The sequence below is a fragment of the Aptenodytes forsteri genome, unplaced genomic scaffold (genome assembly GCF_000699145.1).
Source record: "Aptenodytes forsteri isolate BGI_AS27 unplaced genomic scaffold, ASM69914v1 Scaffold227, whole genome shotgun sequence".
Taxonomy (NCBI): Eukaryota; Metazoa; Chordata; class Aves; order Sphenisciformes; family Spheniscidae; genus Aptenodytes; species Aptenodytes forsteri.
Window position 1 is genome coordinate 1952734 of NW_008795365.1, and position 6220 is coordinate 1958953.

General features: G+C 36.8%; 1 protein-coding gene across 1 annotated transcript in view; it reads left to right on the forward strand.

Annotated features, from left to right (window-relative positions):
• LRBA (LPS responsive beige-like anchor protein) overlaps window positions 1-6220 on the forward strand; it is a 423640-nt gene that overhangs the window by 226622 nt on the left and 190798 nt on the right. The gene's annotated exons all lie outside the window — the stretch shown is intronic.

Genomic DNA, 6220 nt, shown 5'->3' on the forward strand with positions numbered 1-6220 from the left:
TGGTGATTTTAAAAAAGGAGATTGCATTTTTTAAGAGATTGGGGTTTTTTCACCCTTTTTATTATCAGAGATCACTCAGCTACATGCTGCTATGTCTGTTCTAGAGGAATGTATTTACAAGACTAATACAATAATCAGTTTGAGAATTCTATAATAAACCAAAAAGATAAACAAACAAACACCCAAAGCTAGTGAACTTTGGGTTTTAGTCTAGAATTTTATGTCTTTGCGATCTAATGAAGATACATTGATTCTACATTGATAAGGTAGAAAAATCTTTTTTTATATTAAAAAATAATTTCTTATAATTAAAGCTGAGTACCCTTCACCTTGAAGGTACATGTCATGGAATAGAATAATTTAAATTTAGGTCTTTTTTTTTCTTTTTTAGTCTGTGAATTCTATACACACACATATGTGTGTATGTATACACACACACACATATATGTGGAGGCATAAACTATGCTAATTTAAAAGTATTAAGACTGTTGTATGAATATAGGAGAACATCACTGTCGTAAAGTTAGTTTCCATCAGGCATCCTAACCTCTTGCACTCAGCCTTAAAGAGCCATTTCTGGAAGAAAATGTCTACAATATGTCAGCTGATATAATGCCAAATGTGACATCAGTCCTCTGAAATAAATGACCATACAGAGAATAGTCAATAAAGTGATCTGAAAGCAATGTTCGTAGAGCCCTACATCTTTGCCTATAGAAAGAGGAACAAGATGTAGAATTAATTAACCCACTTTTTGCTTTGGGGCTTGTTGTTCTTAATACTCTGTGTTGTTTCTACGCCATGGACTTTAAGGGCACAAGGTTTCTCTCTGTTTAATACTCCATCGATAAACAACAACTGCCCCCCTTAATATTATGTTTACTTCAAATTAAATAGATCTTGTCACAGTTTTATGTATTCTACTCATATTTTTTTATTTAATCCTTATATTGTTTACCAAAATACTGAAAAATGTTTTTACTGCAAAATATTTAGAGCTCCTACCTATACTTGTGTAACTGATTCTTCCATAAGTAAACACACACTAATACAATTATTCATCTTTCATAGTAATGTGATATTTTCACTAATCCATGCTATATTTCACGGGCTATGGCTCATACTCAGTTTGTAATTGACAGGACTACAATTTTTGTCAATACAAAAGAAGAGTGAATAAAAGTAGCCCTATTTCATAGGTAGCTAATAAGCATAGCTGATAGCTAACCCTGGTAATTTAAATAGAGCTAATTGTTTTCTGTCCGCCTTTCTGTTCAGAAATTAACATCCTTAACAGGCTTCTATTATATTTAATTTCTTGATGTTGTTTTATTCTGAATTTAATTGCATACTGCCTTTGTTATCTGTTGCCATTCTGTTTCTTTATCTATCCAGTGAATATTCAAGTTTACCTTAAGTTGTTATTTAATGTGGTGCCTGAAAATATAATTACTCTCTGCCTAACTGAGTGTATATACATATGCAACTGTCTTGTTCAGGACCTTCCACTGGCAAGGTATAAAACAGATGACCAAAGTACAAATTCAAGTTCAACTGGAAACTATATATAATGAATAGGAATACAAAGGTGGTTGGTTTTTTTACGGTTTTGTTTTGGGTTTGGGTTTTTTGTGTGGTGTTTTTGGGTTTTTTGGTGTTTTTTTTTTTCTTTAAGTCTCAGACGGTACAGTTGTCAGAAAGGTCAACTGGGGTGGTCACTTGATCTATTTCTTTCTGAATTGTGTTTATAAACTTTTTATATTAACAAATTAATTAATTCGCAGATTGCCGCGGTATTTTATGATTCCTTATCAATAATTTATCATTAATTATTCTATTTCAATTAATTTTACATGTCTCTGAAGCAAAAGCATTTTTAAATAATGAATAAAAGGTTCCCTACTGCCTATTTAAGCTTTTCTCAAAACAAAACAGAGCAAAACAAAAACCTAAAATTGGGCATACGGGATTTTGCCAAAAGGGAGACAGGGGAAAATAATGCATAAATAATGGAAAAGTACTGTTGCAGTAACCATGCTTGAAAGCATGGATTTTAGCACACTTTTCATTCATAGATACATATTATCAACTGCTTGGTGTCTTTCAAATAAAACCAGATGTATTCTACACCCCGGAGAGCTCACAGTCTAGGAAGGATGACAATTTGCAACTGTGAAAATTATTCAGAAGCAATCAGAAGCCTAGATATTGTTCAGTAAAACCTAGAGAGAACAACAACAATCAGCTCTGTTGCAGCCTAGTTATGTGTCTTAGTAGCAAGAACCAATCTTTTCCAGGGATTGATTTGATTTGAAGGAGAACCTCTGGTGCAGAGGTGGCAGAATAAATACCTGAAGACTAATGTTCTCTGTTCAGACAATCAATACCAGCCCCATGACTATACTTCTGGCTACCTTCTAGTTAAAAACAAATTTTTTAATTCTGACAATTTAATTGCCATTCCCAAGTTCACATTAACTTGCTTGGGAAAAAAAGGCTTTAGGTAATTTTTCAAAGGGGGGGGGGAGAGAAATCCTTCCAAAATGGCTATTTATAAAAGTCAGTCTAGTAGTGTATTGTGGGGGAAGAAAAGAAGAGGTAAAGGTACTTTGGTAGAAAAAGTTTGGGATGGAAAGAGTTAAGTCTTTTCTGTTCTCCCTTTCACCCATTGTTTAGAAATTAAACCAAAATACTTATATAGGTGTCAAAGTGCAAAAAATGAGTACTTTAAACCTGTTGGTATTTTTAGATTGACCCCCAAATACAATATGTTGTGAGAGAATCTTTAGCTGCTAGAAAATACCCTACGAAGCTTTTTAACAAGTGATTTGTTGTTTTTTATTGACGTTTGTTAAAAACTTGGGGAGAGGGGGATTAAAACAGTCTGTAGCATTTCCATCAAGGCAATAGGCAGAGTTCAGAGCTTTGTGACTGCAAGGGACTAGCAGCTGATCACCTACAGTATTGCAATCGACTGGTCAGTTTTCTTTCCCTCAACTCAAGGGATGAAAGAGAAGTCTTAAAAAGAATATTTTAAAAATCTGATGTGAAGGTGGTTGTTTTTTCCATTGTTATCTATTTAAACAAATAGGAAGACTAGAGGGAGGCTTCTGGGAGCCCTTTTTAAAGAATAGATGGTAAGGGTTTTTTAATGCATCCTTTCCCTGAATTGCTTTTCCTGATATATTTACCATATATATAAAAAAAAAAAAAAAAAAAAAAAAAAAAAAAATCTCCTGTGTTGTGCTTTCCAATACTTTATTTTTCAAATGGCTTTTAAAAATTGTATTTTGCAGGTAAGGTTAAGTTGTAGACAAACAATTTGAAATAATCTGTCGTTCCGTGAATGCCTTAAGCTTGTTCAGCAACATAAGCTGAACTATTATTTTTACACCCAAGTGTTCCAGAGATTTAACTGGAATAAATAAGACTTTCTGCAGATTCAGAGATCTGTTTCCAAAAAGCTACTTGAAGAAACTGGGTCTTAGAGAGCAGTTTGGGAAGGATTGCATGTAATTACACTGATGAATTATAATAATGAAATTGCTGTGCTAGATAAATACTCTGCCAGCAGGCTGTTATGTCCTGTGCAATACATAGGCCATGCCTTGAGGTCTTGATCTTGAAAAGGTGTATGTGAACGTATGCTTAGATCTGCAGGATTGGAGCCGGAAGCTCCAGTCATGCCAAGAATAGGCGGGCCTGGCAGAGAGCGGTTTGGGTTAGCAGATGACAGAGCAGGGTTTGGGACCTGAAATATGGAATCCAGTGTAATATACCTATGTGCATACATGGGAACTGAATAGGTCACACGATGTCATGCTCCGTCCTATGTGTATCTAATCACTAAATAGAGAAAGAGAACTAGACCGTGGCCTACCTACATAAGCGCATTTATCTACAGAAAATAGGTGAATCCATGTGGAATATATTCAGTTGTATACAGATACTCAAGTGAGAGTGTGTGTGTTGGTTGCAGGTGTGGTGCTTTATTCAAGTCAGTACAGAAAAAGCAGATTCTGGTTCAGTGTGATGTCTTACTGCCTTCCAGTAATTAGTATCTGCAGATGCGTAGACAGGCTCTGCATCTTCCTGTGCCTGTGTGTATACACGTTTCATGCACGTCAGGAGATGTGGGTAACTAACATCATATGCAGAGAGATGATAAAAATTTACAAAAACGGACTAAAATAACTTATGGCCTAAAATCTTTTATTGAAAAAGGCAGTTACATAAGACGTATGTTTTTGGATCAGTATAATACCATTAGTTGGGGAAAGAAATAAAATCTGAGTAAGTAAAAAAGATGAGGCAGGAGGTGTATATTTCTGTTGTCCAGTCATCTTTGGCTTGGAAGTTGCTGTACTGGTTTTATTTTTTCCTAATGGTAGATGAGAAGAAAGACTGAAGGACATACTAGTATTTTGGACAAGTTGTGCCAAGTATGATCTTTGCTCTCAATTCAATCTTAATAGGTAGAAGGCTAGTTTGAAATAGCACCTTCGGTATAACACAAATAGATTGTAGTAAAGGAAGCAAAAATGGCAGGTATGCACAGTAGAGACGGGGTTTTTGAAACAACAAATATAGTTCGCCTGTATTAAAAAAAAAAATAAAATTATTATCTTTGACTTTATGCCTGGGATGGTTTTGTTCTATTTTACTTTTTCTTATCTTCAAGAGAATGCTAGTAGGCCACTGAGTAACAGTGCATGTGGTGTATATTAGTATACTGTTGGTAATTTTACTGCTGCTAACTTAAAATCCTCAAGGGGGAGTTAATTACAGGAAAACCTTTCTAAATATCAGCTGCATATTTTCCATGACTAGAAGGTTTTCAACTCATGTTGAACAGCTCCAGAATCTGAGTTATCATTATTTACATGAGGACATTTTAGAAGAAAGTAAAATTTGTGTTTATATAATACAGTTAAAGCTTTAAAATAATCTATTTTTAAAGGCTTACTTACAAGTGGCAGTTATTGGTTGGGGAGAAAGGATCGTGCATAAATTGCATTTTATTTTGTATGGCAAGTTAAACTTCCTTTTCTTTGTGGTTTGTTTTTGTTTTGGGTTTTTGTTGTTGTTTGGGTTTTTTCTAAGCTCAAGGCCTAAACCAAAAGCAGGGTATTTGGTGGTTTGGGGTGGGGTTTTTTGTTTGTGTTTCTTTTTTAGTTTTCACTTAATTGAGAAGTTTATTATTTGCCCTTTATGTGCATATATTTACTTCAACAATTTAAACTTTATAGATTGCCACTGGGGAATTGCTGCCTTCTGTAAATGTTTGCAGATTAACATATTTTTAAAGTAAGCCAGTGGAACTTCAAATCAAGTATGGCAGCGATCAGAGAAAGCCATGAGCAATGTGTTGAAGTTAGTTGGTCCTGATGCGTTTGGTGAATGTTTTTCAGAGCACGGCTGTGCCATGGGCATTCTCAGCCTGTTTTTTAAGAAATAGTATTTTTATTTTGAACTTCAAAAAACCCCAAACAACACACATACCGCTGGTTTTTTGGATTTTACCACAGCAAGTGGTAACTTACGTGTAGAGGGAGCGATCGCCTCATTTTTTTTTTCTTCTTTTTTTTTTTTCCTTCCCTGCTGCAGCTTTGAGCTAGTAATGTAAATAAAATAGATTTCGACCTAGCAGAGCCGAGACGAGATGAGGAACGCTCCCAAGGAACGCTGGCGCTCCCTTGACCGGTGCTGGCCTCCCCTGCGGGAGCGGGAGCGGGCCGGGTGTGCGCCTGCGGCCGGGCGGGGCGGGGGGGGCACTGCTCAGGCACGGCAGCGGCACGTTTGCCTGCCCGGTTACCGTGTGCAGCGTGAAAGATGAGCTCTAGGTAAAACGAGCTTTTTGTTTACTTCTCGTCCATTCCGAAAATTCAAATGTGAGCATAGAAATGTCCCTTGTAAGGACCGGGTACCGTTTCGCTGTGCCTCTTGGAAGCAGGTGCACGCTTTTCTCTGCCTCCAGCCGTGATCGTGTGGCTGATTTTTTTATTTTTTTTCTTGCCCTTCATGGCCCAGGCTGGTGAGGCGGGGTGCATGCTTTTCTGCCTCACGAAATCCACGTATCGTTCCTGGCTGACCGCGTCGCTAACGGGAGCAATCCGGGAGGTTCCTGGAATGCGTCAATGGTAACTTCCTTCTCCAAGTGGTAGAGGAGCCAACGAGGAGAGGTGCTATGCTGGACCTTGTTCTCACCAACAAGGAAGGG